Source organism: Trachemys scripta, chromosome 2 (genome assembly GCF_013100865.1).
Source record: "Trachemys scripta elegans isolate TJP31775 chromosome 2, CAS_Tse_1.0, whole genome shotgun sequence".
Classification (NCBI taxonomy): domain Eukaryota; kingdom Metazoa; phylum Chordata; order Testudines; family Emydidae; genus Trachemys; species Trachemys scripta.
Genome location: NC_048299.1, coordinates 196,856,504 through 196,878,161, shown reverse-complemented (window position 1 = coordinate 196,878,161; position 21,658 = coordinate 196,856,504). Strand labels below are relative to the sequence as shown.

Sequence of the window (21,658 nt, the reverse complement as noted above, 5' to 3'; positions counted from 1 at the left end):
TGGTTCACATTTCTAACATTTCTTTTCAACCATAACAGAAACTAGGTACATGTATTTTAACAAAAGGCTAGATCCTGGAGCACACTTCAGTGGTAAAGGGTGAATTCCATAACCATTAAATACAGGGGCTCCGGCTACTACTAATGCTGACACAAGTCTTAATTGATCATTGCAGAAAGTTCCTGCTTGTGTACATATGGCAAAGTGCATGATGCTAGACTTTCAAAAAAACAAGCCCAAGAATGACTAGAGAGGATCTCCAGGCCTATCAAACACTGACATTAAAGGGATCTTCATCCCCACTAATTCTGGGTAAAACTGTGCATGCTCACTTTTACAATGGTTAATGAAACCACAGACTACATAAATACAGAGAGATGCTACTTTGACTGTAACTAATCAACTGGTACAAGTCAATGGTGGAGCGTGCTTTTGCGCAACTGAAAGCAAAACTGAAATGGCTGTTAACCTGCAGTAACAGTTTAGTGACTAATGTAGCCATTATAATATCTGCCTGAATACAGTAGACACTCCTTGGTAGCAACATATAGGTGCTCTTTTGCTATGTTGCGCCTAAGCACCTGTTGCTGTTATAGTGTTGGCTGACCAAAAGCATATGAAGAGTTAAGTGTGTTTTGGAAAGTGGGGGGTCAGCCAGGTTGTGGTGGGAAGAAATTGTAGGGTAGGGGAGAATGGGGCAGGGGAGCCCCCATTCAGCAAAATGAGTGCCAGGAACAGGCTGATGATGCTCCAGGTGGCAGCTTCATGCTCCACACTGGCAAGGGAGGGATGGCTGGGGAGGGTACCATGCACAGCCTGCATGGAGGGGGGGAAATGCAGTGAAGATGGGAGGGGAAGGGGACAGGTAAATGCCCTGAGGAGTGCAGTCCCCTGATCCCCCATTGCAAAATAGCACATCCACATCCTGCTACCAGCAACTGAGATAGTGGGGACAGCTCAGTGCCCAAGGGGGTTCCCAATACTCCCCTCTGCAAAATAGCAACCACCACCACCTGCAAGCCAGATATTGAGGAAGGATGGCGGAACCTTTCCAGATGCACCTCTACTGCTTCTCTGACCCGACCCCACCACTGAAAAAGCCCTCTCTTCCAGACCCTCCTCCCAAACTCCCCCCTACACATGGCCTCCATGCAGGCTCAGTCAGACAGGGCAAATGGACAAAGCTGTGTGCCCTTGAGCTATGCTGAAGATTCAGTTTATGGGGGAACACCTCTACATGGCCCACCAAGCTCCGCCCCAGATGTGACATCACAAATGGTGCTCTTATGCGGTGGATATGTTGCTGTTATGACTGGACAATTCACGGTAGGGAAAGTGTTCCGAGGGTAAATGTTTCTCGTAAGTGGTGATTGCTCTTATAAGGTGTTGCTGCAAACAAGCATCTAATGTAACATGAAATCAGAGGAGGCACTCTGACTTCCAGCAATCGATGCACAGCTTGACAACTGTTGCACCCAAAGCTGTTACTTACATTAGCATGTGCTATAGTTTGTGTTTGCCCGAGTTGTGCACAAACTTTCAAAACAATGGTGAGAAATGGGGCTGGAGCAGTGAAGTAAATGTTTCTTGGTTTTATTTAATCGTTTCTAGTGATGCTGGATTTCCTCTTTGTGTATTCTGTATAAACTTTTGTTAATTGTCTATTTCTCTTGCTTTGCATAGTGAAGGAGTTTATGGAGGAGCAAATTTTTATTTTATTGATAGCATAACAACTGGGAGTTGCTGCTATGAAGAGCCTTTATGTGCTTTGGTAATAATGGTTTTATGCATTTATCTTATGCTTTACTAGTAGTTTGTATTAGTTTTGGTGAGGAAGTATATGGAGTAGTTAAATGATGGTGTCTTGATCATAAACACTATGATGTGATAAGTGCACGGTGCCATATTTCCCAGAAACTTTGTTATTAAACATAAGATTGAATACCAGCTGTAACAGAAATCAGTTAACCTGTACACTCTACAAAGACCAATATAGAAATTAAATTTCTCAAATCCATCTAATTGGGATTCCTGTTTTCCATTCCATGACCTAGGAAGGAGTGGAAGTCTAGGGAATGACTAAGGGAGCCCAAGTAGGGGGAAAGCCAATCTAAGTAACATTGTCCTGTTGTATTAGGCCAACCTGTTCTTTTTTTCCTGTGCCCTTATCTATTCATTGAAAATATCCCATTGGAACTGCTTATTCTTTCTTATCTCCTTATTCCAGAAATAGTAAGCATCATTTCTGGTTTCCTGCTGGAATCTGTCCTGTCTCTTAATGAGTCTCATTTTGTTCAGACTTTTACCTGGGCTCCAAGTCTCTATGCATGACCAGAAATAAATTTTCCTTGCTCTGCTGTTTTCCTGAACCTCAGTTGTTGGACATCTACTGCTGTGGATCCAATTTGTTATCACACCTACTTAGAGGCAGCCATATTGGTGAGTGAAATGAAATGAAATGAAAGAGTTCATAGTATTGCTATAGCAATAGCCAGTCCATCACTTGAATGCAATTAAAGTAACAATTTCAGTTCAGTTTCAGATTACAGTGACATTTTACAAGGATCTCTCTCTTTGGACTAGAGCTGGAAAGGACATATTAAATTCACACACTTGATTTCCAAGAATAAGGATGGAGATGTTATATTAATGCAGAATGGAAAGAGGAAGCAAGGGCACTTGCAATGGCTATCTATTGCAGGCAAACAAAAACAAAAAACCCAACCTTTTGTGGAGGGTCGCAACAAGGGGAAAAGGCAATTTTCAAGGAACTGAGGGGAAAGATTGAGAAGACTACGATGGATTGTCCCAAAATTGGATTGCAAGGCTGGAGCATTGTTTTGATTTTTTTCCTATATAACTCCCAAGGGCCGGGGAAAAATAAGAAATAAAATTAACGGGAATCTCCACTAGATTTCTAGTAATGTATTTAATGTCAGGCAATGGTCATGATAAGCAGTGTTTTCCCCCAACTTTCATAGTTTGTGTTATCTGTACATCACTTTGCGGGCAAAATATGCCTAGAGCGGTTTCCATGCACTGAATCACAAGGCAAAGCTAAATGCCACTTCATCTAAATATGAGCAGAATGCTAGTTAAGTTCCCTGTCTGGCATATATGCCATTATAGCTACATTGTAATATATAAAATGCTCTATGCTTTTGCTGTAGTGCCCAACATGTGATTTGCAATAAAGTTCTTATTTTTTGCCTTTTTTTATATTGCAGTTTGTAATTTCCCCCCACTGCTATTTTGAGTTCACCCATCTGATAGAGCTGAAGCTGATGCTGCACATGCCAAGCTGAACATTTTTATCTTAACCAGGAGCAGTGGTTCATGTACCTGCCAGCACAGGATGCTTCAAGGGGAATGTCAACTCAGGGGATGTATTAGGGAACTGAACTGGGTTGACCTATGGAGGAACTTGGTAGCTGCACTTGTGCAGCAAAGAGATGGAGACAGAAAGACTGAGAAAGAGAAGGTTGCTGGTGGAACTGAAGTGGTAGCATTACACAACAGTGAAAGTGTCTATCTCTTTCCTTTTATTAATCCTACTGGTGGCTTTTCTAAGAACCCGGGAAACTCTTTTTCCAACAATCAAGACTGCAAAATCAGCCAATTTCTTTAGATGACCCCTCACCTTCCAATTCCTCCTTCTGTATTGGCTCAACTGCTGTCTGTAGATTGTATATCCTGCAAATGTATACAAGATCTCTTTGTTTGTCTCCTTGTCCTGATTGACTGCACTGTATGGACTCTGTGCTACCCAGAAGCACCTTTAATTATGTGGAAGGGTGAGCCTTCAGGCTTTGATCCAGATCACTGTGCAAGAGGCACGTTTTCTGCCCTGAAAAGGACCGACTGTTATTCTTCCATGTCTTGTTATACAGGCCTTCCAGGCTCTTTGTCTTCTCTTGGCACTACTTCTCCCCTCTAAGTGTACATCTACACTTCCCAGCTCACACAGATGTAACCCCCACTATCTCTGCTTGAGCTACCACCTAAAAATAGTGTGTCAGCAGCAACACAGGCAGTGGCTCAGCCTAGCTGCCCCAAATACAATCCCACCTGAGTCCCTGGGTGGCTAGCCTCAACTGCCACAGACACATATTTTGAGGCACTCGCTCATAAGCAGTTAGCATGGCTACATCTACACAAGCTGGGAATCACACCGGCCAGCTCAAATATAGATGTACCCCATCTGATGACCAGTTCAGCCAGTCATACATTAAAATACTATGAATGAACAAGTGCAGCTGCCCCTGCGTATGGTCTCCAGTGCCCATGTCAGCCTCAGGCCAGATGGCAGCACCCATGTTTGGTATCTTCCAAGACGTGCTAGTAACAGAATCAAGTAGCGCACAATTGAGCTCCAAGTTGGGCACAGTGCTATTTGAATAGGAAAGTAGCTTCCAGAAAACTTGATCCCTATGTAGCAGAGTTCAGAATGCATATCAGACAGGCTGCCTAAGCAGTGACCAATACCCTGTGGAATGGTAGCATTTTTTTGCTTTTAAGGGGCTGCAGCAATCTCTGTCCATGCATACATTGCAAAGGTAGAGATTGGTATAGTGGAAGACCACACAATGGTTCACATTGCTCAAAAAAAGTTAGTTCAAAAAAGTGCTTGGAACTCCTGTGCACCACTTCAAACACTTGTGGGTGGGGGGACATGAGGTGGGTTACAGGTATGCCATGCTAGGAAGAACCAGAAATCAAATTTCTCTAGTATACATAAGACCACAGCAACTGAGTGACAGTGGAAACATAATTCAGGAGACCAGGCTTATGCTAGCAGTGCCCAGTTGTGACCGTCTTCTGTTCTGACAACTTTCTCGATGACTTATTTGATTCTTAGCACAAATAAGGACTCATTTGCCTACAATGTGGCAATGAGATGACTCCTCTGCACGAGTTTATGTTGTAAATATGACTAATTTTTCTCTTAGATCTTGTTCTATCTTATTTTTAAGATGACTATCACTGGGGTAACTTAGCACCTAATGGTTTTAGAGATGAACTGCAATGGGGAAAATATAGTGTGAGCTCTTTGTTGCTTATATTGTACAGAAGAGATCTATGGAGTATTTTTATTCTTTTTGCCTTTTTTTTTTTTTTACACTTGAAATTCATATCTGCTTCTTTTGCAAGACTATGCAGCTGACTACAGAATTAGTAGGATTACCACATTGACCAAAGAAATGAATGCTGATTGACAGAGACATTTTTATTCAAGGCATTTTTTTGTTTTATTTCCATCTTGAAAATTTCATCTTGTAGAGAATTAATATTTGTGATTTGTACAGAAGCTATTAATAGAGAAACTCTTATTTCTGGCACACTTAGCAACTGACTAAGAATTTTCTAGAAGGAGCTTAGGCATGCCAGTTGAAAGGAAACTCAAGAGAATAGACTTGTGCCCAATTTTCCCTGCCTCAAAATGCCCAACTTCAGCGGTCTGATCTACACAATAAAATGTTTCTAAAAGTTGCTAACCAGCTCATTGATGATATCAATGTCAGTATTAGCAAGCATAGGATTTTTTTTTAAATTTCCTTGTGTAGATAGATCTTAGGAGCTAGGAGTATATTAATAAAATACAAAATAGCTTTGAACAAACATCTAACCAAATATCTATGGAAGATGTTTTGCTAAAGTTTCAACAACCATTCCCCTTTTATTAAAGAATAAGAGAACAATCCATGTTTGAGTCTTGAAAGACAACCTCCAGAAAAAACAAAAATGATAAGACTTGACACTCTAAGGTTTAAGGTTAAAAAATAAAAAGGGGAAAAAGCTTAAAAAAATCCAAACTTATAGGCCAACTTTATATCATTAAAAGGCAGGTTAAGTCAATAAAATTTTCCTAGTTTATTGCTGCTATAAGGGGACAAAGTAGAAATCTTGATAGGTACAATGCCCTTCCTGTCGTATACTGCTAGATACAGATAGGAGACATGATACAGGGGATGGTGGTGCTACAATTATATACAATATTCCTGGGGGAATTCTGCAGACTGCACCACTGCACATGTGCAGACTGTACGTCCCCTGCAGATTTCTTTGCTTCCCTGCAGAAAAATGACTTTCTGACAGGGAAGCAAAGGGAAGCCATAAGAGAGGTCATGAGACCCTCCCCAACAGTATTTTTTGGGTGCTCAAGGCAGCCTGCCGGGAGGTAAGTCACTGTGGAGCAGAGGACAGGACGGGGAAGACCCAGCAGATGGCTCCTACCCTGCAGTGGGCTCAGCTGCTAGTCCCAGCTGGGCTGGGGGGGGTGGGGGGGGGACAGGACTTCCTCTTCCCCTATACAACATCTGGGACTGGGTTAGACTTACACCCAGATTTCTCCCACAGCTGCAGGAAGCTCAGCAAACTCCCCCTGCCACTTCCTGCAGCCATCCCTCCTCAGCTGCAAGGGGAGTGATCCCTGTACAAGGCCCTGCTCCCCCATCCACCCAATCCCCATACATCCAGACCCCATCACAGCCCCTCCTGCTGAGCCTCACCCTCCCTGCCCTGAGAACCCCCCATCCCCCAGACCACCCTGCCAAGCCACCTGCACTCAGACCCCTCCCCCCCCGAGCTCCAATCACCTGCACCTGGATCCCCAATCCCCTAGCAGCTAGATCCCCCACTGAGCCCCCCCCGCATCTTGCCCCCCCCACCGAGCCCTATCCTCCCACACACCCAGACCCCTTTGCTGAACCCCAACCACCTCCACCTGGACCCCCTTGCAGAGTCCCATTACTCTTGCACCCAGATCCCCCCCGCCCCAGCTGCCTGCACCAATTGCCCCCCACACAACCCTCTCAACTTACACCTGGATTCCCCCCACCCCAAACCCATCCACACTTGGATCCTGTCTTGCTGAGCCATCCTGCCCACACCTGATGCACCTGTCACGGAGGCATAGGGCCCTAGGGTGTTTCTGGGGTAGGCCTGATCCTTGTACTGTGTCACGATTGAGTACAGCCTCACCACTGAGTCCCTGTGCGGGGGGGCAGCACAGCGATCTCCCACCTCTGTGCGGCCATTGGCCTGTGCTCCCCCTGCCATGCTGAGGACTCCACATTTGACAAATAAAATTTGCAGAATTTTAAAATATTGTGCACAGAATTTTTATTTTTTTGGTGCAGAATGCCCTCAGCAGTAATATAGGGCAGGAAACAGTACCAAATTTCAGGTTTTGTCACCTGTATGGATGCTCAAACATTGGCATATGAAAATGGATGATTTCCTTTAAAAATACTGGGGGGGGGGAAGCATGCTGTTTTTAAAAACACTACGAACATACTAATCCTGTAAATGGCGATTAGAATTAAGTCCAACTCGTGTCGGCTGACTTCAGTAAACGGTTATGATTATCTCAAGCCAGGATGCCGATTTTTATTGGAAAAAGCGTTGGCAGACTGAGCCCGGAACAGATTAACGAAGGTGCATGTCACGTCCTCAATAAAAAGGAAAAACTGAACGACACCAATGGGTGAAATGATTCAGTGTTAAAAGTTTGACTACAAACTGCAAAGACATTGGAGGGGACGCGGCTCCCCCGAGCTCTGCAAAGGGGAGCCTGGAGCCGGCGAAGACAAGTGAGCGGCCCTCACCGTGGGGGTAAAGTTTAGCGCGAGTCTCCGCCGGATCGGGGCCCGTCTCGGTACTGAAAGGCAGCTCCCGCTGGGGTGGGGAGCCGACACTGTCCGGTGCAAAGCGCGGCAGGGCCGAGACGACACGCTGCCCCTAGCGCTGCGTGAGCTCAGCCGCGGGACCAGAGCTCGCCCTGGCCGCTGCAGCTTCCCCGCCACGCGCACCCACGCCCGAGCGGCTGCCCCTACGGCGCAGCATGCCACGCGACGCCCGCAGCGGAGCGGAGCGGCCACGGCTCGGCCCGTGAGGCAAGCGGGGGACGCGGGGAGGAGGACACGCGCCCTCCCCTGGGCCCGTCCCCCGTCACATTCGGGCGCAGCGCAAGCCAGTCACCGCTTACCGGAGCCAGCCGCGCATGCGCACTCTGCGGGTAGTTAAAACTCACTGCGCCATCGCTGCCGGAAAACCCGGAGTAGCCCAAGTAAGGGGCCCTGGGCCTGGGAGTCGGGACGAAGCGTTGGCGGCTCCTACATGGTTCCGGTCACAAGGGGAAGCAGACACTCTAGTCTCTTCCCCCCTCCTCCCATCCCATCTCAATCTCCGGGACACCACAGCCGCCATTTCCAGAATGTTCCAGTCGCAGGAGCCAAGACCAAGAGCAGTCGCCCCGGCGCCTGCGCCCTACCCCGCGCCTGCCTGCCCCGCCCTCGGGCCTGCCAGGGCCCGTTATTTTCCTTCCGTGTGTGTGTGCGCTGCGCGCGTGTGCACGAGAGATCTGAGGCACCGGGAGAATCCACTGCGGAAGGAGGACTGTGACGTTGACTCTCCCTCCTTCCCCAACCGCCGCCCAACTCCCGTAACGTTCGCGGCGGCGCGTTCTCGTCTGTCTCTCGTGCGTGTTTGGGGTCACGTGGGGTGGCGCGGCCAATGGGAGGCCCGCAGAGCTGCACACGGAGACCGACATTCTGACGGGGGGGAGGGGAGCGACAGTGCCGGGGAGGGGGGGCACTTTCAAACCCTACACCCACAGCGGCGGCGGCGGTGGTCATCGGTGCGGGGCTGAGTCTCTAGGAACAGCCCGCAGCGGCTGAATCCGGTTCTTCGTCGGGTCCTGTCATAGGGGCAGCGCGGGAGGGAGGAGGATCGAGTCCTGCCGCTTCCTCCTCCGACAGGGTAAGAGACACCCCCGAGCCTGTCCCACCCCCCACCCCCGATGGGAGCTGCAGTTCCCACGTCCTTGTGCTGGGGGTGGCACCACCCCCCGGACCGGGCTGCGCCCTGGGGTAACCCCTTTCCCCAGCCGTGTGTGTGTGTGTGTCCGTGCGGGGGGGTGTGACCCTTCCCGTCCCCCGGCTGTGTCTGCGCTCGGGGGGAAGGGTAGCCCCAGGGTGGCTGCCCTGCCCTGCTCCGCACCCCGTCCCGCTGTGCGCGGCCCCCTCTCCCCGGCCTGCGGGCGATGCCGGTCGGGGGAAGGGCTCTGTCAGCCGCTCTCGCAGCCTGTCAGTGCTGCTGCGGGAGCCATGGCTGCCGCTGTCACTGCCGCTGCGTGTCCCTTGCACGGTTCGTCCCCCGCGCGGCTGCTTTTTGGGGGACACGCCGGGGCGGGGGTAACTGCTGCACACGGGGCTGTGTAAGCTAGTCTGGGCTTCGCCTCTGCAGCGGCGCGAGCCCTGCCGGGGCGCGGGGTGTGCGTGTGCAGGCGGGGCGCGGGGCTCGCGCTGTGGACACCGGGCCGGCGGAGGAGGGGGCGCGCTGCTGCAGCCTGTGACTCAGGGCTGGGATTTTTGGCAACATCTAAAAAGCTAGGAGCTGCTCGCTGTATTTCTACCAGGCTGCCTGTCAGCGTTTTGCCGAAGCCTGCTGCTGGTTTACTGTGTGGCCTAAATGCATTTGAAATACATCTAGGATTTTTAAGTACTTTCCTCAGGCTGAGGGATCCCATATTGTTTTAAAAGCTAGTTGTATCAATTCCATTGTGTATCCCTAAAATACAGCCACCTCTGAGGTGGAGCACAGCAGCTGATTGACAGCATCAACACGAAGTAGCTATTTAGGACAAGAAAGCAAAGAATACTGTTTCCAGTTGAACCTGAAGGATGGATTAGGTAAACAGTCTAATTACCTCAATTCAGATTTGGCCAAATTACCAGCAAATTAATATCCATCCCCTCTGTTTCAGTTTTTAAAACTGGCTGGGCATCTTATGACAAGTGGAAGAATAGCAACAAATGCACAATTCCCAATTGAAAATTATCATGAACTGCCCTGTAAGACTTTTTAAAAAATTGTTAAGTCTGAACATGTCTCTGTCTTCTCAGACAAGAGCCTTTTCTTCCTGGAAATTAATTAGGCTTTAGAATGGTGTATTCCACATTTGTCTGGTAGCTCATGGGAATATAGTAGATGACATATGGAAGAGAATCCATTTGTGGCATTCATAACTTTAGGCTTTTGTTTGTATCTATTTGCAAGACCACAGTGAAAGCCAAGAATGTCCCAACTTCATTCTCTTCCATGTGTCAGCTGCTTTGTTATCCCATGAACTACCAGACAGATGTGGAATATGTCTTAAAGTTTTGCTAATTTTCAGAAAAAGTGACCAGAGAAGGATTGAATCACAGTGCCTACATGAAGTCAGGACTTCACTAAAATGTAGGGCCCTTGATGGGTCGTCATGATGTGTGGAGAGGAGCTCCTCTTTATAAAGGAGGCACCTCCTTTAACCCTTTATTTTACCCCTGATTGAGATGGGTAACAGTAAGGGGATCACCCCCTAACAAACAATCAATGTGTATCAGCCATGAACATGCAAACTCAACCCTTTGTGCTTTTTTTCTACCTTAGTCTTCTGTTGGGAGTTGTTGTAGATAGAGCATAGTCCCTCAGGGAAGTGGATCTTAAGTTAACACCACATTGAGATGCACTGGGAAAGTATACACCTCTCAGAGCTATTGTTTTAGGCCCTGTGCAGACTTAGGTGGATGGTGGGTTACACTTACATTTCTTCATAAAGATGAGGGTTAACAACTTACCATTTTTCCCCCAAATGAAAGCTCAGATTCTAATGTAATCATATGACTCTAGGAGCTGGACCCCTGAGCATGTGCCTGTGTCTTAATCCTGTCCTTCACAAATGCAGGTTCAAAGTTCTGTCTGTGCAGATCCAACTGCAAGATCTGGGTCATAGTAAAATATTGTTTTGGGAGGGTAGTGGTAAACCCATAGTAGCCTTTGACAACTCTGCTTACCTACTTGTATTTTGTGACTTAAAAATCAAGGAGAGCAAGTGCTGGAATAGAATGGTGCTTACGAGCACCACAGGGACTGTGTCTTCAGATTCCTGTGACTATGTATGAAGCAGTTCCTTTCTCTGACTTCCTGGTTCTCCCTTGGCAGTCCCCACCATTAGCTCCAGTGCATGTATAGGATTGTGCTCTTTTACCATGAGATCCATTGTAGTTGAGGTATGCAAAGGATTCGCCCCTTCTGTTGGCACCAGCTCTACTCCTAGCAGAGGAAAAGAGTTTGGACTTAACCACCACCCCTTTGTGTTTCCAATGTGGTTTTTTTCTTTCCCCTGCCCAAGAAAAAAACATGCAAGCATTCTGAATGCTAGTGTTAACTAGTATAAAACTTCTGATGGATGATGTGTTGATAGTGCACAACAAATTAAGCCTCTTCCTGGCTTGCAAAATATATCACTTGTTAGAGGAAAAGGTCTGTTAGGATGATTGAATACTTGGATGAGTACTCTTTCTAAAACACCTAATTATTCAGATGGTGGTAGGAGCACCAAAAATATATAAGTAAAAGCAGATTTTTACCAAGTGTGGATTATCAAGTACAATCTCAAGCAATTGTTCTGAGTTTCATACATTTCCTGATCTGTATAAGCTTCAGCTGAACAAAAAAACTCACTACCCTGCATGTTTTGGCACATACAAGGTATCTAGATCTTTCAGAGCTCGAACGCGAGCACCTACAAAAATCTTGACCTTCTATTTGAATACTGATTTGTGAATATAAAAAAATGTTATCCGTTGGACTGATTTGTCATGTTTACCAAAGGCTACAGGTTGGAAGGACTCGGTAGATTTCACTGAAGTTGGGCATCTTGACTTTCAAGTTGGTCAGAAGTATTGATCACAAAATATATAGTGTTTAGCCTGTTACCACAGTGATAATACACACGTTCTTCTGTTGGTATAGAACAAATTTCTTCTCTAACCCTTTCAAATATTTGGATTCTATCTTATTGTGAGATGGACTGGGCAAATAAAGCTTTTGACTTAATTTCTTTTGCATATTTGATTGAAGAGAGTGCTGTGTGAATGTTGACTGGTCATTTAGTCTCCATGTCAGACCATGTTTTGTAACTACTTCATTACAAGTGTTCTTAGACTCCACTGACAGATGGTATGAAATAAATATTAGCCCAAACTGTATCTAGCCTTGCTATCATAACCTTAAATAATATTATTACCAGAAGATGAGTCAGATGCCTGTTGATTTGTCTAGTTCTTAACCAGTTTGTCATTATTCAGGATTCCTTTATAGTCTTTGCGCGCGCACACACACGCGCGCGCACACACACACACGCGCGCGCACACAATCCTTCAGGCTGTCAGGTCAACCAGCTCTCAATGTTATCAAATCTTGATTTGCTGAGCTTGAACAATCAACTTCCTTGTAAAGAGAAGGGGATCTACACCACCAACTTCTGTAGAATCTAAGCTTTCACTTAAAGAAAATGAACATTTCTAGAACCTGAGTTGATGGCAATCTTTCAAATATGAACCAAATATAAACAAATCTTCTTCCTGAGTCTGCAGAAGTTGTTTCCTTTACTACTCCTATCTGAGAAGCTGCAAAAGAGTGAAACTAGCAAGATGCTGATCAGTTTCCTAGCTGCTGTTGGGAACACTATGGGTAGCAGAGAAATTGGCATGAATCAGGTTAGTTTCATGTTGTTGCTCCTGCCTTTCCCAGGCAGCAGCACCAGAGTCAGGTGATACAATACTAATCAGGAACAGAATATCTGAAAATGGAGACTCAGGAAGAGGTAAAGTAAAATAAATCTTTTCTTCCCTCTCCATGCCTCTTTTCAGCTGTCAGTTATCTGGGGAGGAACGGAGTACTGGGAACCTCTTCCTTTTCTCCTCACTGGCAGCCAGGAGACCCTGGAAGATAATGAAGACCCAAAAAGCTCTTTCACCCAGATCCTCAAAGGCATTTAGGCACCTACGCCCAATGGAAAGTCAGTGAGAGTTTTATCCCTTCAGTAGCTTCAAATTTATTAAGCCCACCAGAAGCTGATTACACCCCATCTTGTCAGATAGGCCTGGTAGTGTTCAAGGCCACCATGATGGTAGAAATTCTAGAACACTCCATGGCGGAGTGAGATGGGCTTATACTAGGAATTACACCTGGAGTTTCACTTTTTCCCACCGTCTTTTGTATTTATCTCTGATTAGAAGTTATCTGATAAAAATTTTTCAACACATGGTAATTGGCATGGGAAGTTGTCCATCTGGTGGAAACATTTAGTTCTGATAAGTGAGTTCTCACTTCAGTTATTATATTCTACGAAGTAGTTTATATAAAACATAACATAATCCTTTGCCAGTGCCCCTTTGTGCAGTGCTAGACTGAGAGTTTAAATCTTACTATCAGCAAACTGAAACAGGAAAAATTGAAAGGTCTTGTAATGACACTCCCCTCTAAAATTGGTTGATACTACTCATTTTTTGTTTTTTTCCTGGCTCAGAGAAACAGAGCTCTCTCAATAGCCAAACTAGACGTTTGGGTTTTACCTTTATGTTTTGGTCATCCCCGGCCACCTTTCCTTTAATCTCTTAATTAGATAGTAAAATGTTCATTCTTTGTTTATCAGACAATCTGGTAGTGATGTCACACCGCTGCTGCAGGGGTTTACCTTTTATGAAAGTAGCTTTCCCCTAAGAACCATGAGTTTTACTCCTTAAAAGTATCTGGCAATTCCCTCATTATGGTACTTCTCGTGCTAGGAGGTTGTGGCCATGAAACACAGTCATTCACACTGCTGGAATCCTTGAACTTCAGGATAGGCTGGTTGAGCTAAAGCCAGGGTATCCAGCTGGAGAAATTGAAGCCCCTTACTGAGGTAGTTCCCATGCTGGTTCATGTATGCAAGACCTTCTGCTCTAGGTCTTGATCTTGCAGTAAGAAAACACTCTGTCAAACCCCTGAACTCCACTGAAGTTAAAGGGGCTATGTATGAGCAGCAGGGCTCCACTTGTGCATATCTCATTGCAGGTTCAAGGCCTTAGTGTGTTTGTGCCTTCTGGGCCTGGTACAGAGCACAAAATAAATGGTTTCAAATGTGACGTTCTTAACATTATCCAACCTAGCATAAAACTTAATAAAGCCTTAAGTGTTAGCCTCTTAAGTGTTCAGGCAGCGACTGTTGAGGCCTTGAAGGCAACATATAGCACTCTTCCTGTAAGCATCCTGTGGGTGTGGGTGTAAAAGAAAAAAAAAAAAAGGCTGATTAAAACTTGAGGCTCATAAGTCCATTCTTCCTTGTCTCTAGTCCTCTGGGATTGCAGTCTGATGCTAAACTTCTCTGCAGGTGTTTCCTTTGAACCCTGACATCATCCTAAGGGATTCAGAGGAAGCACCTGTGAAGATATTCAGTATCTGATTTCAGACCCATAGATCAAAAGCGAGGAGGAAGAATGGGTTTGGGAGTAAGGCAGTGGATTGGGGCTCATAAGATCTGGGTTCAGTTTCCAGCTCTGCCACAGACTTTGTATGACCAAGGACAAATAACTTAAGTCCTGACTTTTCAGAAGTTTTCAGTACCTACAAATCTTGTTGATGGAAAAATGTCAATTCCTGAGCACCTCCGAAAATCAAAAACTCAATCTCCCTGAGCTTTGGTTTTCTCTGTGTAAAATGGGGCCAGCATTTCAACTCAGGAGGTATGGTGAAAATAAATATTTGCGAGGTGTTTTTATTGCAGTGATGGATGCCATATAAGAACTCAGACTCCTAATACTAAAACTATCTAGTGGACATCTACTTAGAATTGTTGAGCTTCAAACTTTTGTGTAGTGATTTTTTTATCTTCCTGTTTTTTCACTGGGACTACATAGTGATGTTTAAGCTTGTCCTTCATTTCTTTCCAAAGATGGCTTTTCTTCTGTACTTGACTCAAGAAACCTCTCTCCCATTATTCAAATGTCTTCTCAGAACAAGAAGCATCTTCAGGAGTTCTGTTAGGAGGTTTCTATGTATTTATCTGAAAAAAACAATGAAATTTAGAAAATTCAGAGGGCCATGTGTACTTGTGCATTTTATTCTCTGAGAACTGTGTGCACCTCTTGTCCAAAGAGTGGGGATGTTTCCATTTAGAACTGTTTAAAGTAATCATTTTGGTATCCTTATCTAACATCATATAGACTTGACAAGGCAGCTTACATACTAGTCAGGCTTTTCTAGGTACCTTCTTTTGGCCTATATAGAACTAGGTGTTGTCTGAGCTGACAAGATGCTGGAGGATAATAAAAACAGTGACATTCAGCATATGAAAGAGCAAAAGTACTAACAGGAAGTTAAAAAAAAATCAATAGATCTAATGCCTCCAAATCAGACTATCTGAATTTCTAATACGATCCATTACCATGAATAAACACTAAATCCTAATTTAGTGATAGATTGTGGTTCATTGATGAATTTTAGAAGTAATCAGGCCTTTGACAACCGGTTTATGAGCTGCCTCATTTCAAATGTCTTTACCAAACAGATTTGGGATAATATTCTTCTAGCTTTTCAATGACAGTTGCAGGTAATTGGTTTGCCTAAATTATGCTTTCATTTTTAATATTAAACAGACAGTGCCCTTTTGTGATCTACTAATTAACTATATAAAATCTAGATGATATCATACTTGTATTTGGTATTAGAGTTTTGCAACATTACTCATGTATTTTTTTTTTTAGTGTCTCAAATATACACAACCTCCACTAAGCCCTTACTTTGGTTTTTATTAAGAAGGATAATTAAACATTTGGATATGTTAACAAAATAGTAGGGCTGAGGAAATAGAAGTAGAATAGCATGCAGAGAAATAAGAGGCTTAATCACATTTGCCACAATTTTAGATTTTTGTAAAGCAATCTTCTACAAAACAAAATATTTTGTACTGCAACATATTTAAAAAGGAAATTCTCTTTGTGTCTGAAACTTAAACGCTATATGGTTGGTGAGGAACTTCAAATGAAACCAACTAATTTATTTTCCATTATCCAAGATGAAATTCAAAAACATCATAATAAATATCAAAATAAACATCATAAATATTGGTAAGTACATTTTACATTTTAAAATTTTAAGGCATTACACAGTAAACATTACTAGAGAGAATAGTCAGGCTGAGAGGATTTTCCATTAGATTTGTGATAATTCAGCAGCAGGAAATTACTGTAGTATAGACATGGATTATGCCAATCTGAGGAATCTTGCGTCACATTCCTTTGCTTTTCAAGTTTTTATTGTTCTGTACATTCACAGAACAATTCTAACATTTCATTACTTTTTTTTTTTTGGCCACCTCTCACTTGTGACTTTTAGTAATTGGTTAAGATTGTGTTCTTGCAAGCTAATCAATAAAATACATGTGCATTCCATATGTTTCTTATATTAATTATGTCCCCAGTCCTTCAGACTTGTATTAAGCAGCAAATAGTGTCATTGGGTACTTGTACATGGTTAACTTCAAGTATGTAAATCTCTTCAGAATTGGGGCCTAGCTGAGCAGTTCCTAGGCACTTATTCCATGGCCCCCTCCATTGCCATTTTTTCTTTTTTGTAACAGAAAAATATTAAAGACCACAAATCTGAATTTTTTTTATTTTTAAACAAAAAAGGTTGATAATAAAGTGGAAAAATCACAAGACATATTTTACTTCCTTTAGTTTCTCAATTCTTAGATTGCAATGGTGTCTTTCAACTGTCACTGTTTGTACAAAAATCTCTTTAGGAGCTTCCTGTTGCTAGGCAACATCTCCCCCACTCATCTGTTTGCCAGAGTGGTTGCCATAGTGTCCCCTGTCATTGTAGGCCATAGTTGGCCAACTGTACTCTTCACTCTTAACAGGGTTGTACAGGCAAATTGATTCCTTAGGGTCATTGCCTTCATTTTAAATGTCTTTCATGTCTGAGGGGAGAAATCCTCTTCATCCACTCTTCCCTTCCTTTCTTTTGTACTCTCCCTAGTACAGTTTTCAAAAATGGGAACAAAGGGTAGGGACTTCTTGACAGGTGTGGCTTATTTCAGACAGGGTCTCTTAGTTCTCAGTACTATGGTTGATTCACTGACAGTTTGGCCTTGCTTTTGAAAATGAGGCCTCTTGAGGTATCAGAATTTTAATATCTAGCTAATTAGGTTGAGATGTTAAAGCAGAAGTAAACTGAACTGTCTAGAACAGGAGTAGGCAACCTATGGCACACGTGCCAAAGGTGGCACGCAAGCTGATTTTCAGTGGCACTCGCACTGCCCGGGTCCTGGCCACCGGTCCAGAGGGCTCTGCATTTTAATTTAATTTTAAATGAAGCTTATTAAACATTTTAAAAACCTTATTTACTTTACATACAACAATAGTTTAGTTGTATATTATAGACTTATAGAAAGAGACCTTCTAAAAACGTTAAAATGTATTACCGGCACGCAAAACCTTAAATCAGAGAGAATAAATGAAGACTCGGCACACCACTTCTGAAAGGTTGCCGACTCCTGGTCTAGAACGCTCTACTTGCCATCGCTTTTTTCTATTTTTCACCTAGATAACTCTGAAAAAAGTCAGTTACATGTAGCTTGTTGCTTCTTTTGTTTCTCAGTCTTTCATGTTCCATCAATCATATTTCCTTTTAAACCCCCAGCAATAGCGGACAGTTTGGTTATTACTCCTGCACAATAGTACACATACATGCCAACAGATTGTGACAAAGAGGATTTTTAAATATTCATAAAATTGAAAAAAGTGTTGCCTGATAGCATGGGGACTTGAACTCCTCCAAAAAACTAAATGCCTATTAATTCTGTGCAGCTTTAGCACCCCTACAGCAGTTAATTATATGCTCCCTAATTCCACATCAATTAATGACTCACCTGGTTCCAAAGCAGTATGCCCCCATCAGTTAATTTTACAAATCCCCAGCCACACATCTGCTCCTTGCCCCCCCTCCCCAGTACCTTTGCTCATGCTGTAGGTACATGAGTGGTTCTTTTACATCACTCCAAGCTTGAGGGGGGCAATTCTATGGGTGGTTCTTCACACTCTCCCCATCTAAATTTGGCATGGAGAGTGGCATCTGCAGCAGGAGCATCTTGAATCCTCTTCTCTGGCCTGGGGTTGGGGGTAAAGAGAAATAGGAAGGAAGGAGATGCTAACTGATGTTGTTCATGAGAGCGGAGCAGAGAGATCCTGAGCTACTGGGCACTTCCTCCGCTTCTTCGTCTCTTGCAAAAATGGTAGTCTCCTTCCCTCACTCAAAAACCTCTATTCTTCTTAAGTGGGGTGGGAGAGCTCTGCCTGTCACATACAGCAGCTTAATTTGTTGTCCTCCCCCAAGAGAGAGGCAAATCATAATCACACATTTTTTTTCCCCACAGAAACCTGCCTCATTCAGTGCATAGGATGAACCTGCTCTAGGGATGAATCAGGGCTGTGTAATAAAGGAGATTGTGACATTTATGACTCCTGTTTCATTTGTTGCAGAAATTGGAAGGCATGTAGTCAATGAGCAGAGGGTTGTGGCTTGAGAATTGCAGGAAGATAAAGGATGGTCTCATGATTAGGCAGTTCAGTGCTGTCCTAGAGAACTGGTTTCCTTCCCTGCTTCTGTTCTGACCAAGTTCCTATGTGATGTAAGCAAGTCACTTAAAACCAGACTATTCCCAGGTGGTCACGAATTGTGTGTTCCTCATTTTCTGGGAACCTGACTGAAACACTACGGTCTGATTTGCAGAAGTGCTGAGAACTCATAGCTGCAGATGAAGTCAGTGGGAGCTGTGCTTTGAATATATGAAGTGCTACGTAATGTTAAGTACTCCAAAAAATGAGGTCTTGGGTGTCTCAGGTTGGGCAACCAAAATTAGTGGATATTCTGACCTTAACCTCTCTATGCTTAAGCTCCCCAACTGTAAAACAGGGATCATACCACCCCCCACTTCACAGGGCTGTTCTGAAAAATGCATTAATTAATATTTGTAAGCATTCATGAACATCCTAGAAATGCCCATGAGGAAATTAATAATTTTGTCTTCAGAGCCGGGTTTGAACAGCGTGCAGCAAATAAGGCATAAGGCCACACATTAAACGTGTGGAAAAAACAAAATATTGAATAGCCGCTGGTTAAGTGAACACTGGTCATCCTTTGCACTGAATGAGGTAGGGTCTTGTGGAAAAGACAGTACAGTGTATATGATAGGTCTGTAATTACACGATCAGAACTTGACTCTTTTAGGTGTACACTTTAAGGTTCCACAGGCAACCTTAATTTTGGCATTTCCCAACTGTTGGGTGCATTATTTTACAACCTTAATAATGTCCTTTTAACTTTGTGAGTGTAATAATTTGATATACATTTATGTGTTCTCTCATTAATTTCCTTTGTTTCATTTAAAACTTTAACCTTTGCTCATATGGACATTTCTCCATGCTTCTAATAATTTTCATGAACCTTCTTTGGATCTCTGCTTCTGCTATACTCTTTTTGAGGTGGGAAAAAAAAATAGAACTGAACTCCACGTTCCTGGTAATGCTGTACCATCAAATTCAATATGGCCAGCATAATATTTTCTATCCTATTCTGTATATGTCCTAACATTTTGGACATATGCATGATGCATGTTGAGCAGAGGTTTCTATTGAAATGTTGAGTGGTTACAGTTAACTTAGAACCAACAATGTACATAAGTGATTTGAATTATTCCTTCTGACTTGTATTGCCTTGCACTTGTTTACAGTGAACTTCATCTGTTGTTAAGCTTTCTATGCCCCTCTGGATTTGCTTACAGATATCTGTAATCTTGTAGATGACAATTATTTTACTTATTCATTTGTTTATTTATTTATTGCCACCAGTGTTCCCTTTTATTTTTCCCCACGCATGTGCGGAATGACTTTTGTTATGTGCACCAATATGGAGGTGATGTGTGACACATCATCTCCATATTGGTGCACATAACAAAATTCATGTGGTGGGGCCGAGGGGTTTGGAGTGTGGGAGGGGGGCTTAGGACTGGGGCAGTGGGTTGCAGTGCAGGGGGGATGGGTGAGGGCTCCGGCTGGGGGTGTGGGCTCTGGGGTGGGGCCGGGGATGAGGTCTTTGGGGTGCAGGCTGCCAGGGGCTATGGCGGGGAGAGAGGACTTCCCCTAGCTCTCTTTCCCCGCAGCAGCACCTGGGCTGCAGGGTGGAGAGGTGCCTCTCCCCCGACTGCGGCAGGTCTGTGCCAGGGCTGGGTTGGGGCTGGAGGGGAGAAGCACCTCTCCCTGCCACAGCAGGCCCATGCTGGGGGAGAGGCATCTCTCCCTGCCGCGGCCCTGAGCCCCTGCGTGGCTGTGCAGCTTAGAGGGAACTTAGGTTGACACATTTTTCCATATCATGAATGGCACTTCTCTCTTCACCAGTTGGTAGTGCAGGCCCACGATTATATGAGTCAGTATAGATCCTTGAAAGAGGTGAACCTTGACAGTTTATTTCTATACTTTGTATATTATTTTATCAGATTTTAAATTATTATAGAACTTTGTCACACCTCACAAGTATTTAAATTCCTTGATAGTTTCTTGTGATGGACTTTCAAAAAAACTATGTCAGAGTCCAGTAATCTATAGCAACCAGTTTTCCTTTAGCCCACTATTTTCTTGACATTTTCATTCTAGTAGATTAATGAGGCATGATTTCCTTCTTTTGACAGAAGCTGCATTGGTATGTTACTGATCATAGTATGTTAATCTAGATGTTTTATAATTCTCTGTTTCAGCCAATGTACCAGTAAGGCTAACTATCTGTAATTCCAAGGATTGCTTCCTCGCTATTAAAGAAAACAGATGTAACAATGATTACTTTCCAGTATTCTGGTGTAATAGCTATTTTTAATGAGAGCTCAGAATATTTATTCTGAAATTTATACATATTGAAGGCTTTTTCACAATTTTTATTTCCATAATTATCAGTATCTGGAGTGCTCAGCTGCTAGTCCTGGCTGTGTGGAGGGGAGCGGGGGGAGAGGACGATGGGACTTTGCCTGCAGTGAGCTAATAGTGTCAGGTCAGACCCACCCCCAGGACCCTTCCCTGGCTCCAGGAAGCTCTGCACCTCTCACCCACTTCCTGGCCCCATCACTCTTCAGCTGCAGGGGGGAGGGGTCACTGTATGGGTAGCTGCCCCCCATCCACCCAACCCCCATGTATCTGGACCCCACACACACTGACCCCCACCCATACTGAATCTCCTGTTGAGCCTTACCCCCTGCAACCAGAGCCCCCCTGTCAAGCCTCATCACCCCCACCCCCCAAATATAGAAATAAAAATATGCCTATTGGAATCGGTCATGTTTAAATAAATATATGGCAAAAACCTTATACCTGGTCTTTTTGGCTCCCCGTCTAGCTTCATGTGATTTGCCCTTTCTTCTTCATTGACTAGTGGAAGTGAAGATGCTTCCATGGCACCTCCATTGCTTCAGTCTCAGTACTTGGGAGACCTCAACAACTGAACTCTCATTGTCCCACCATCTTTCAGAGCTTCACATTGGTCCTGAGAGAACTAAGCTATGGGAACATCATCTCAGGTGGATTTAGGTGATGTATATTTTGATAGGCTCAGCTTAACTGTTACTTGGAAAGGCTGTAGGAGGAAAAGGTGGCCATTTTATCTGAGGGTAAAGGGGGAAACAGGATGTGGGTGGAGAAATTGGGGCTTGAGGGGGCACAGAGTGAACAGGGTCTCAAAGGGAAAAAGGAAGCCCTCTCTCCTCCTCTTCTTCCTCCAGTATGTGTCAGAGTAGATTCCTGGTAATGAT

At 44.1% G+C, this 21,658-nt stretch overlaps 1 protein-coding gene and 1 long non-coding RNA gene across 3 annotated transcripts in view; both read left to right on the top strand.

Annotated features, from left to right (window-relative positions):
* The first annotated feature begins 1,128 nt into the window (after positions 1-1,128).
* LOC117873354 lies at positions 1,129-3,679 on the top strand. The gene is made up of 3 exons (XR_004644698.1): positions 1,129-1,771; positions 2,299-2,439; positions 3,228-3,679. It is a non-coding gene; the product is annotated as an uncharacterized LOC117873354 (long non-coding RNA).
* Positions 3,680-8,591: 4,912 nt separating this feature from the next.
* ANKRD12 (ankyrin repeat domain 12) overlaps positions 8,592-21,658 on the top strand; it is a 118,021-nt gene continuing 104,954 nt past the window's right edge. For both annotated transcript variants that reach the window (XM_034762616.1, XM_034762615.1), the window contains exon 1: positions 8,592-8,760. The gene's annotated coding sequence lies outside the window, so the exon portion shown is untranslated. The remainder of the gene's footprint in view (positions 8,761-21,658) is intronic.